At 34.9% G+C, this 13337-nt stretch overlaps 1 protein-coding gene and 1 non-coding gene across 2 annotated transcripts in view; one reads left to right on the top strand and one right to left on the bottom strand.

Moving 5' to 3' along the window:
- BMPR2 (bone morphogenetic protein receptor type 2) overlaps positions 1-13337 on the bottom strand; it is a 211954-nt gene that overhangs the window by 76443 nt on the left and 122174 nt on the right. The window lies entirely within an intron of this gene.
- Positions 12137-12258, top strand: LOC122903902. The gene has a single exon (XR_006384104.1). It is a non-coding gene; the product is annotated as a U6atac minor spliceosomal RNA (small nuclear RNA).

Raw genomic sequence — 13337 nt, 5'->3', positions numbered from 1 at the left:
AAGCTTTCTTTTAGAATGGAGAATTAAGGGAATATTTGTACTATATTGATATATATTTATAAGTATTTGTGTATATTTACATTATATACATTTACATATTTTTAAAAAGATTTTATTTATTCATTGACAAACAGAGATCACAGCAGGCAGAGAGACAGGCAAAGAAAGAGGAAGGGAAGCAGTCTCCCTGCTAAGCAGAGAGCCCGACACGCGGGCTCGATCCCAGGACCCTGAGATCATGACTCGAGCTGAAGGCAGAGGCTTTAACCCACTGAGCCACCCAGGCGCCCCCATTTACATATTTTTAAAAGATTTTTTATTTATTCATTTGAGAGAAAGTGCATGAGTGAGAGCACAAGCAGAGAGGAGGGTCAGAGAAAGAAGGAGAAGTAGACTTCCCTCTGAGCAGGGTGTCAACCTGGGGCTTGATCCCAGGACCCAGGGATAACGACCTGAGCCAAAAGCAGACTCTTAATCTACTGAGCCACCCAGACACCCCTTCATTTATATATTTATATTTTATATATGTACTATAATATCCTTTCTTTCTCAAGACACATGCTCTTTCTTCTACTGGGAGAGGGCTTTTAAAATATATAAGGGCCATTTTTAAAGATTGCCACAATGACTACGATGTGAGGACTGCTGGCATTTCGTAAGTCTTAACTAGGGGATTTAAAAATCCTTCAGGATTTGGAACAGTCTTGCACAACTAGGGTATCACCCAAATGCCAAATGGCAGTTCTACTAAAAATATTCTTGCCCATGCCCTCAACCCGGGCACTAAAGCCCTTACATAGAAAAAGAAATCTGGGAGAAGATGGTAATATTACAGAACTTCTCATTAACACAGGGCACTTTTTACTTCTGGTGTCTTAAAAACCTCTTAAGGAATTTGGGTCCATCTTTAGAAGAAAAATAACTTACACCTTGAGTAGAAACAATAAATATTTTTGGAGTAGGACCATAGCACTCCAAGTCCAAATCTGTAAATAAAGGAGGCTTGGTGCTTCCTAAAGTTTTAGAGGGTATTTAGTTTTTAGCAATAGCCAGAGGCATAAAAAGTTAAGAAAAACATACAACACGTGTTGTAACGTGCCCCAAAAAATATCATTTAAGTTATTCAAAATGTGCTATTTTATTGAACCTTTTAAAATGGCCATCTTTGGGACGCCTGGGTGGCGCAGTTGGTTGGACGACTGCCTTCGGCTCAGGGCGTGATCCTGGAGTCCCGGGATCGAGTCCCACATCAGGCTCCCAGCTCCATGGGGAGTCTGCTTCGCTCTCTGACCTTCTCCTCGCTCATGCTCTGTCTCACTGTCTCTCTCTCTCAAATAAATAAATAAAATCTTTAAAAAAAAAAATAAAATAAAATGGCCATCTTTAACACAGAAGGGAATGTGTTCACATTTTAAAAATGGTTAAGATGATAAATCTTATGTTTATGTGTATTTTATTGAACTAAACATTTTAAAAACTTGTGTCTTATAAATGGTAATATACACAATGTGTAGCTATTTTAGCAAGAGACAAACTACAATAAAGATAAGTAATTAGGATAAATTTGGGTGCCTTGGTGGCTCAGTGGGTTAAAGCCTCTGCCTTCGGCTCAGGTCATGATCCCAGGGTCCTGGGATCAAGCCCCACATCGGGCTCTCTGCTGAGCAGAGAGCCTGCTTCCCTTCCTCTCTCTCTGCCTAATTGTGATCTCTGTCTGTCAAATAAATAAAATCTTTTAAATAATAATAATAATTAGGATAAATTTATCAAAGGAAGTGTATTTTTGTACACTATAAAACATTGTTGAAATAAATTAAAGAATGCCTAAATAATAGGGATGCTTTCTCATGTTCATAGATTAGAAAACGTAACGTTGTTAAGATGGTAATATTCCCCAAACTGGTCTACAGATTCACTGCAGTGCCTACCAAAATCCCGGCTGCCATTTTTGCAGATATGGACAACATTGCTGGTGAGAATGTAAAGTGGTTCAGCCACTTTGGGTAACAGCTTGGCAGTTCATCAAGAGTTAAACACGGAGTTACCTAAGAGGCAACTCTTCTACTACTAGGTATATGCCCAAGAGAACTGAAAACATATGTCCCCACAAAAATGTATACATCACTGTTCATAGCATTATTTATAATAGCCAACACTGGAAAAAAAACAACTGTCCATCAACTAATGAATGAATAAACAAAAACTGGTAAAGCCATATAAGATAATACTATTTACCCATAAAAAGAAGTAAGTTACTGATACATGCTACAACACAAATGAACCTTGAAAATATAATGCTAAGTGAAAACAGTCAGACATAAAAGACCACATATTCTATAATTCCATTTATGTAAGTGTCCAAAATAGGCAAATCCATATAGACAGTAAGTACATTAGGGGTTGCCAAAGCCTGGGGCGGGGAGTGGAGTGTAATGGAGAATGACTGCTAATTACTTGAGAGTTTTTCTTTTCGGGTAATGAAAATGCTCTCTAGTTAAATAGTGGTGATGTTTGCACAATACTGTTAGTACACCAAAAAAAACGGAATTTTACACAAATATAGATATTAAAATGGTGAACATTATAATATGTGAACTCTATGTCAATAAAGCTGTTTTTTTTTTTTAAAGTCACAAAGAACAAGTTTAAGAGTATTATTCTGGCAAATTCAAGATTATTTCAGCATTAAAATAAAAATCCACAAGTCCATGGGGCACCTGGGTGGCTAATTTGATTAAGCATCCAACTCTTGATTTCAGCTCAGGGCTGTGGGATGGAACACATCAGAGTCTGTGCTCAGCAGGAAGTCTGCTTGAGAGTCTCTCCCTCTCCTTCTCCCTTACATGTGCTCTCTCCCTCCTCCTTCTAAAATAAATAAATCTTTATTTTAAAAATCCACAAATCCATAGTAATACTAAAAAAAAGCCTTTCTCTTTTCTTCTTCTTTTTAAAGATTTTATTTATTTATTTATTTGTGTGAGAGAGAGAACACAGCAGGAGGAGCAGCAGAGGGAGAGGGAGAAGTAGGCTCTCCACTGAGAAAGGAGCCCAGTGCAGGACTTGATCCCAGGACCCTGGCATGACCTCAGTCTAAGGCAGAAGCTTAACTGACTGAGCCCCCCCCGCGTCCCTCTTTTTCTTTTTCTTTTTTTTTTTTTAAACATAAGAATGCCAGCTATTAGAGTAAAATGACAGAACTAGAAAATCATCATTTTGAACCTGTAATATAATAGGTTTGGGAAAGGATAATGCATGCTGAAGCCATTAAGTAAAAAGGTGGTTTAATAGCAAAATTATTTGTCGGGTGCCAAAGTATCTACCCACTGGTGACTTACTAAATGCAAAGGGGAAAATGTACCTTTTCTTTTCTTTTTTTCCCCCAATATTTTATTTATTTATTTGACAGAGAAAGCAGGCAAAGCAGGCAGAGAGAGGAGGGAAACAGGCTCCCTGCTAAGCAGAGAGCCCTACGCGGGGCTTGATCCCAGGACTCTGGGATCATGACCTGAGCTGAAGGCAGAGGCTTTAGCCCACTGAGCCACCCAGGCACCCCAAAAATGTACCTTTTCAACAAAGTGTTGTCATCTGAACTGATACTGTGACTCGATATGATACAATGTGAAGTTTGCAATATCACCCATGAGGTATTCTTGCTAATAATTTAACCCAAATGAAATCAACCTTCTAGACTTAACATCCAAGTTAGAAATTTCAAGGGAATAAAAATACAGTAAAATAATTGGACAAATCCAGAATACAGGGACAACTGCTTAGAATCTCTAGAAGTCAATTTCATGGATAATTTTAAAAGGTAGGAGTGGGAGAGACTATATTAGATTAATAGAAATTAAACAGACAAAACAGTCAAATGCAATGTATCAACCTTGACTGAATTCTGTTTGGGAAAAAAGTCTTAAGAGTTATTATGGGAAAGGCTAAGCTCGGACTAGATACTGGCTTATGTTATGAATTATTATTAACTTTCGTGGATTTGAGATGGGCATTTGTCTTACATTTATAAGAGATGCATGTAATACTTGTAGCTTACTTTCAAATGGTTCAACAATAGCAACAACAACAAAAACAGGTATGTATCCATCCATCCACCCATCCAGAAAGGAGAAGGTAATGGAGAATTCAAAACTGAATAATGTTAATAATTACTGAATCTATGTGGAAATATAGGAGATCAATTCTAATTGACTAAGATTTTTTCTTTATATTTTTTTCTTTATATATATTTATATTTCTTTATATATTTTTTTCTTTATATACAGAAATAACTTCTTATAGCTTTTTGTAAAGTGAGGGATGAGGTTAACAGAAGATGCAGAAAATATTATCTTTGTTCTATTTCTCCACTGGAAGGACAGAGGAACTTGAACACACATTATGAGAAACTCATAACAATCCTTTCTTCAAATAAGAAAAGACTTAGAATATAGGCTCTCATACAATAAATTAAAATGAACAGAAAAATGACCTTAATGGTAAAAAGAAAATCAAATGAGGAAAGATGTTTGTAACACTTGGTTTTTAAAAAAGACCTAAGGACAGTTTTCTCCTAATCATAACTACTATCTATTAAATGTTTAGTATATGCTAGGCACTCTACATGCACTATCTTGTTTAATCTATACAACAATCATATAAAATAAGTAGTATTACTTTGTACATGAAGTACTTAATATATAAAGAGGCTAAGTAACCTGTTCAAGAATATGTTTACTAAGTAGAACAGGAAGATTTTTAACCCATGCACTAAGACTGAGGGTCAAACACTCTTTTCTGTTTTTAAAGATTTATTTGTTTATTTATTTGAAAAAGAGAGAGAAAGAGAACACAAATGGGAGGGCAGAGGTAGATGCAGACTCCCCGCTGAGCAGGAAGCCCAACTCAGAGCTCAATCCCAGAACCCTGGAATCAGGACCTGAGCCAAAGGCAGACACCCAACAACAGAGCCACCAAGGTATCCCAGGAGAGCCAAAGCTCTTAATCTTTATGTTATAGACCTCCCAAAGACTCAAGTGAATATTTTTTTAAACATTACACTTTCCTCCCTTATATGATCCTATTTTTTAGAGGATGATTAGGCTAATTTCATATTATAGCTAGAATATAATGTACTTTTTTAAAAGAAACAATTTGAAAAGAGCTTATAACAGTACTTAAGTTGTTAGTGCATGTCTAACCAAAATTGTATCTCTTCAATTACTATTAAAAATTTTTATCAAAAAGACAAGAAATAACAAGTATTGGCGAGGATGTGGAAAATGGGAACCCTTGTGCACTGCTGGTAGAAATGTAAACTGGTATAGCCAACTATGGGAAAGAGTATGGAGGTTCCTCAAAAAATTAAAAACAGAACTACTATGTGATCAAGCAGCTCAACTTCGGATATTTATCTAAAGAAAACAAAAGACTAATCGAACAAAATATATGCATCCCAATGTTCATTGAAGCATTATTTACAATAGTGAGGATCTGGAAACACCTAAGGGTCCATCAGTGGATGTGTGTGAGAGAGAGAGAGAGAGAGAGAGAGAGAGTGTGTGTGTGTGTGTGTGTGTGTGTGTGAATATTATTCAGCCATAAAAAAGGGAAGCAATCTTGCCATTTACCACAATATGGATGGACCCAAAGGCATTATGCTAAGTGAAATAAGTCAAACAGAGAGAGACAAGTACTATATAATTTCACTTACATGTGGAATGTGAAACGTAACAACAACAAAAAACCCCAAGCTCATAGATACAGAGAATAGATTACTGCTAGTCAGAGGAAAGGGGTGGGTCAAAGGGATGAAGGGGGTCAAAATGTACCAACTCCCAGTTATAAAATAAACAAGTCATGGGGATAAAATGTACTGCATAGTGACTACAGTTAACAATACTATACTGAATATTTGAAAGTTTTTGAGAGTAAAGCTTCAAGTTCTCACTATAAGAACAAAAAATTTTGTGATTATGCACAATAACAGATTTTAACTAGACTGACTGTGGTGATCATTTTGCAATACAAACAAAAAGCAACTCATTATATCAAACACCTGAAAGCAATATAATGTTACATGTCAATTATATCCCAATTTAAAAAAAATGATGTTATAAAGACAGTTGCTATTCAAATCATGGCTAGTTTCATCTTGGTTTTGAATGTCCTTTTTTATCTGTAACTCTACTTTTTTATAAGATTTTATTTATTTATTTGAGAGAGAGAGAGGATGAGCAGGGGGGAGGAGCAAAGGAAGAGGAAGACAGACTCCCCACCAAGCAGGGAGCCCAACTTTGGGCTCGAACCTAGGACCCTGAGATCATGACCTGTGCCAAAGGCACCCATTCAACCAACTGAGCCACCCAGGTACCCCAGTGACTCTACTTTTTATGGTAATCTGGCATATAAAACCACTAAATATATATTAGATAGATAATCACTATTTCTATATGAACATATGCAGAAAATTCTCAGTAATCAGTGATACTACAGGAAATGAGAAATAGCTAAGACAGGTACAAAGGAACTAGACATAAAGATAAGAAAAATTATAGATGTTAAAGACATCTATAGATGTTAAAGACATGAAAATTATTTCTTACTTCTACATCCAAAATTGTCTACTATTTTAGAAGACATTTATTTTTAAATACCAGTCAATTCCACCATAAACACATGGGTCTTCTATTTTACAGACCAAAAGCTTCCACTGACTTTGTCAGTAAAACCGGGTTAGTAAACAGGTTTTGCTTTGTTCATCAGGACCAACAAGTAATACAAATTTTAAAAATACCAACATGAATAAGGATTACTTTTTTTTGAGAGAAGAGGGACAAAATATATAGGTACAGATTGGGGTTGATATTCAATAGGGCAGAGGTAGCAAAATTTTAGAACGAAAACTGTTTGACTAACACCACATAATGCATGCAAATGAAATCTTGTTACTATTGCATTAAAGACTATTTTCTAAAAGATACATACTTTACTTCTCTTGCAACACCCCTCTCTACTAATATTTATTTTTAAAGATTTTATTTATTTATTTGACAGACAGAGATCACAAGTAGGCAGAGAAGCAGGCAGGGCTGGGGGAAGCTCGATCACAGGACCCTGAGGGGCTTGATCCCAGGACCCTGAGATCATGACCTCAGCCGAAGGCAGAAGCTTAACCCACTGAGCCACCCAGGAACCCCTAATATTTTTAATACGTGTAAAAAAGAACAACATACTTTGTCTCTTGCTAAAATGCTTCATCAAGTACTAAGCAAAAACTTCTGGCCACCCATATTTCCATTTTTGTATCTATTCAATCACTTTAATGCTGTCATAGAAGCAGTAAAAACTGAAAAACCATCATAAATTCACAGCAGCTAAAAACTTATCTGTGGCCCTAAGCCATATGTCAGTTTCTTTGAATGTAGGCTTTCTTTTCTATTTTCTAGCTTGGTGTTAGATAAAGACATTTGCTGCCAGACACTGAAGTTAGAATTTCTAATCTTAACAGCGCAGCATAAATTAGAATGTGATTTCTTTCTTTTTTTTTAGAAAACTTAGCTTTATTCAATCTTTCTCAACAATATGATCCAACAATCAACTTAATGAGTGATGTAAATTAAAGAAAATAAAAGCACTTTACATTTTTATACTGATTTTTACCCAAGAACCTCCAACACCAAATACAATGACTTAGGTCTATTTAATTTTTTAGAAAATGACAAATTTTTGTCTGCCTTTCTACTGTCTTAATTACTTTGTTTACTTTATTGTTAGGAAGGTTAATTGTACTAATTCTAGAAATCTTAACAAGAAACTGTTTAAAGTAAACCTTGCACTTTGGGGAGGGTATATGCTATGGTAAGTGCTGTGAAGTGTGTAAACTTGACAATTCACAGACCTGTACCCCTGGGGCTAATAATACATTATATGTAAATAAAAAATAAAAATAAATAAAAATGAGTTATGACTTTTATAGAATAAAACGTATAGATCTGAAAAAATAAATAAATAAACCTTGCAATAATTATACATTTGTTTCAAACTGGGAACATATAAACAAATAAGCATAAGAAAGTAAAATATTACAAATATAAATTGATTTACTTAAAGACTGATTTACTTTTTAAACAGAATGGGTACTGCAAAGTCTCTTATGGTTTGAAGAGACTCAGAATAATATAGCTCACTTTCCTAAAGTGTTAGACTTCTGGTTTTAGGTGGTAGATAGACTTATGTTAGTGTGTTAGTTTTCTATCTTTTGTCTAGCTACAAAAGAAGAAAACCTCAGCTTGGTGACAATGAATCTCTATTATCTCTATTTGCTATTCTCTTTTAACACAGAGAAAGTAAGCTTTAAATTTCAGACAGTTTGGCAGGCAACAATATCTAGTTAGCTAATATATATATATGGTTTAGTTTTCATTTTATTTATTTTTAAATAAATAATTTCTAATGTTAGCTCTACTTACGACATTGGCTTTCCATTTACAGTAGTGATAGAAAGTTTCCCTTTAAAGAACATATAATTTTAATGAGATAATTTGAAGAAAAATATTAAGTAATAAAGCAATATGTCATGTGAATATAGAAAACATTTTATGATACTCAGTGGTACACAGATATGGTTAAAGAATTATGAGGAGTTCTTAAATTTTAGGAAATGTGATCAAGTATTTTCAAAATAATCTTTTCTCTCCTTCCAAATGAATAAATTAACATATATAAACTGGCCCCCTGTTGGGGTATAAGAGTAATGATTAATAACAACTGATTATAAAAAGTAATGATTAAAACCAATAAAAAGCAATAATTAATAACATACTCTGGAGCCAAAACACCTAAGTTTGAATCTTGGCTCTACCACTTATTAACTATGTGACTTGCTAAATTATGTATCTGTGCCTCAGTGTTCTCAATGTAAAATAAGAATATAACAGTAATCATTTCATATGGTTCTGTAACGATTAACTGTAAAAGCTGAATACATAGACAGCATTTAGAACAATGTCCGACACATAGTGAATTTTGAAAAATATTATTTAGCTAGTTTTGATTTCACATTAAATGCCCAAATTCCCTTTATATTTTTATTGTAAGGAGACTGCTCAGTCTAATAAGTCTATAATCCAGATAAAGTGAATTAAAATTTCATTACTACATTTACCCCACCCAGAATAACATTCTCTAAGAATCTTATATTTACTGTAAGTATTTTATTTATTTATTTATTTTACTGTAAGTATTTTACGAGGCAAAACTCATTAAATAAATATCTAATGGGTGTCTGAGTGGCTCAGTGAGTTAAAGCCTCTACCTTCGGCTCAGGTCATGATCCCAGGGTCCTGGGATAGAGCCCCGCATCGGGCTCTCTGGCTCAGCAGGGAACCTGCCTCTCCCTCTCTCTCTCTGCCTGCCTCTCTGCCTACATGTGATCTCTGTCAAAAAGATAAATAAATAAATAAATATTTTTTAAAAAAGAAAAAACCACTAGTATGTGAAGAGAAACAGAAGTAAGAACACCATATGTTGATGGGGCAAGAAAGGACAGTGCTTATAAAAGTTAACTTATCATACTGGGTACAACAGAGGAAGGGTTTCCTAAGAAAAAAATATAGGGACTCAGAAAATAAGATATCAAGGGAAGAAAAGAAGTAAAAATTCCTAAATGTGTCTAGAGCCAGTTCTGCCTATAATTAAGTACTGAACAGGTACATTACCATTGGCTTATTTTTTTTTTAGAAGTTCAAAGATTTATTTGTTCCATTTATTGAAAATATTTATGGACCACCTGCTTCCCATCAGACACTCAGTGGCTTATATTTTTTAAGGTTCCCATATAATGAAGTAGTCAAATATGGTACCTACTCCCTGAAAAAAGACCAAAAAAACCAAAAAACAAAAAACCAAAACAAAACAAAAAAAACCCCTGAAACATAAACTCACAACTAGAGGAAAAATTCTTTGAAAAAAATCAGGCACAAAGATCTAGAATGTGAGTTATCAACCACATACCCTATAATCTCATCTGTAGCCAATTTTTTTTCTTGGGGAATTATCTCATAAGGAGCTTCTGGCTGAACACATGCTCCAGGCCTCTGATGGCAACCTCAGACCTGAACCTCAGATCACGGGTTACAGCAAAATAATTGACAAGGATTTTCTAAATATCAGAAGTTCTTTTTCCTTTCCCTTTTTAAAAAAATGGTAATAATCCTTCCTAATGGAGGAGCACAGCATTTAAACTTTACCTCCAATGCTGGAATTGGAGGAAAGGTTTTTTGTTTTTGTTTTTCTGAAGACAAACAGCTGGGGCCACACTGACTAGAAACAATGGTCATTTACAGTCCAAACAGAACTTTAATTTTTAGGGTTTAATAATGCTCACATACTTTTTTCTAAATTAATATGAAACTGCTGACATATATTTTAAAACAGACATTTCATTTATGTTTCAACAAAAGCATCAGTGGACTTCTCATTCTGAATTTTTTTAGTAAAACAGCCAGAAGTCTGCACAGATTTCATTAATTTGTACGATATCTCATTGCCTCCAAAAAACTATGTAAGGCAGTTTTATAAGACTAAGCAAAATCTGTAACCTGCAAAAAAAAAAAAAAAAATTTAAGAACTAAAGGTAAGTGGAATAACCTTTCTTCACTCCCCTAACTCCACATCAAGGTAATTTTTAAATGATTATAATATAAGACTCTGTGGATCAAAAAAATTACAGATAGACACTTATGGTCATGGATTGGTTATATTTTCCCTGGCAACTCCTTTCACATTATTCTTAAAGATCTACTGCTATCATATGCTTTAATTTCTATCACTAACTACCTCATGGTCTTCAGCTTCAACTGAGGTTGATTAAAAAAAACAAACAAGCTTTTTCTGTGGAAAGAGACCTATTTTTGCTATTCTCAGTCCTCCATATATTTCTTCATTGCCACTGGTCTAACTCTACTCAATGTATGAGGTATAGCGGTAGGAAGGCAGGTAAAAGGGTTCTAGATATTGTGTAACTGTACAATTCATGAGAAAGATAGAATTCCAGTAACAGCAAAGAATAGTTTGAGGTCAGGAAGTAAACTGTTCAGCTGAAAACAATCAAGAGAGAAATGAATAGGCTAAAGAGAACATTAAGTACCTTCTGCTGTTTCCCTAGAACATAACCTTTAAAAAAGCCATAATCTACTTGTGCATCATTTTCTTTACCAGTATTAAAATATGCTACAATTGTACTTTTTGAGTAAGGGTTTCTGAAAATGAGATCACGTAACAGTATCTACCTAGGGAAAATTTTCTAAATTCCTGCATTATTTTAAAAATTAAGATTTGCAAGGCATCTACATGGCTCAGGTCATGATCCTAGAGTCCTGGGGTGGAGCCCCACATCGGGCTCCCTGCTCAGTGGGAAACCTGCTTCTCCCTCTCCCACTCCTCTTATATTCCCTCTCTCGCTGTATCTCTCTGTCAAATAAATAAATCCTTTAAAAAAATTAAAATTAGGGGCGCCTGGGTGGCTCAGTGGGTGAAGCCTCTGCCTTCGGCTCAGGTCATGGTCTCAGGGTCCTGGGATCGAGCCCCACATCGGGCTCTCTGCTCAGCAGGGAACCTGCTTCCCCCTCTCTGTCTGCCTGCCTCTCTGCCTACTTGTGATCTCTCTCTCTCTCTGTCAGATAAATAAATAAAATCTTAAAAAAATTATAATTACAATTTGATGCTTCCTTCTTAGGAATGAAAAGGAGAATGGGAACAATTATAACATTTTACTTTACCATAATGAATTTAAAATAAGGAAGTTAATAATTGTTCTACTTTTGTCTGTACTTGTTATCCCATAAACTATTTGTCCTTTTAAATTGAATGTAGCAACCAGCTTTCAATAAATACCTGTACATTAGTGAGTAAATCCAATGATTTCAACTTTTGCCAGATTATAAAGGACAACAAATCTACTCCCTTCAAGCATCTGAAAATATGTTAGTTTATACATTAGCATATGTCCTTTTATTAAATTATTCATTCAACAAACATTTATTGCACTCCCACCATTATATACCTGACACTGTACTAGTCACTGCAGAGACAAAGGAGCATTAAGAAGTTCCTATCTCCAAAGACTTTAGAATCTTGTAGAAGAGTGTTGTATGAAAGGAGAGGTTAGCACTACCCTTGACAAGGATGTAAAAGGCCCTTAGGCTTGACAATACACATATGGTTAAGGCACTGCCACCTACTTCAGGTATCTAACTATCATATTTATGATTTCACTCTTATGTGGAAAATAAAAAAACAAAACAATTGAATAAACAAAAGAATCAGACCTATAAATACAGAGAACGAACTGATGGTTGCCAGAGGAAAGGGAGTAAGGAGATGGGCCAAAATGAGTTAAGGAGAATGATAGATACAGCTTTCCAGTTATGTAATGGTTAAGTCATGGGAATAAAAGGTACAGCATAGGGAATATAGTCAATGATATTGTTGTATGGTGACAGATGGTAGCTGTACTTGTGAACACAGCATAGTATAAAGAGATAACTGAATCACTGTATTGTGCACCTAAAACATAACACTGTGTGTCAACTATACTTTAATAAAAATTTTTTTGAAGAATCTAGTTGGGGCACCTGGGTGGCTCAGTTGGTTAACTGTCTGTCTTTAGCTCAGGTGATGATCCCAGGGTCCTGAGATAGAGCCTCATATCAGGCTCCCCATTCAGCAGGAAGTCTATTTATCCCTCTGTCCCTCCCACTCTCATACTTTCTCACAGGCTCTCTACCAAATAAAGGAAAAATAAAATCTAAAAAAAAAAAAAGAGAGAGAGAATCTAGTAGAAGAAGAGCCAAAGACAATTACAAAATATGTGGAAATTTAGGCATGATGCCTGCAACTTATTTGCAAAAGGTTCAGAAAAAAAATAGTGATTGGCATATGTATATATATGGAGGAGAATAATAAAGCAAACATAGCAAAATGTTAATAACTGGTGAATCTGTGGTAAAAGGTATATGGAAGTTTTTGTAAGTTTGAAATAATTTTTTTGTTGTTGTGGGCCCAAAATATTAACACCTGACATTGATTGTCTATACAATAATAGGTAAAAAGTTTTGAAAAAGATAAACTGCAAGCTAAATGTGCTAGAGAAAGACAACCACTTCAACGACCAATCTGAGTTAGCATAGTAAGCTACTCAAATATTATGGACACATCTTCAAAGAGTTTATAGATGTGACAGCACTTTGAAATTATAAAACATTATGCAAATGCAAAGCTTTAACAGTCATTACAAAAACATCATGAGAGGTTTGGAGATACTGTTTCAGTGAACACTGTTCTCA

This window comes from Neovison vison, chromosome 3 (genome assembly GCF_020171115.1).
Source record: "Neovison vison isolate M4711 chromosome 3, ASM_NN_V1, whole genome shotgun sequence".
In the NCBI taxonomy this organism is placed as follows: domain Eukaryota; kingdom Metazoa; phylum Chordata; class Mammalia; order Carnivora; family Mustelidae; genus Neogale; species Neogale vison.
This window is presented reverse-complemented; position numbering and strand designations above follow the sequence as displayed.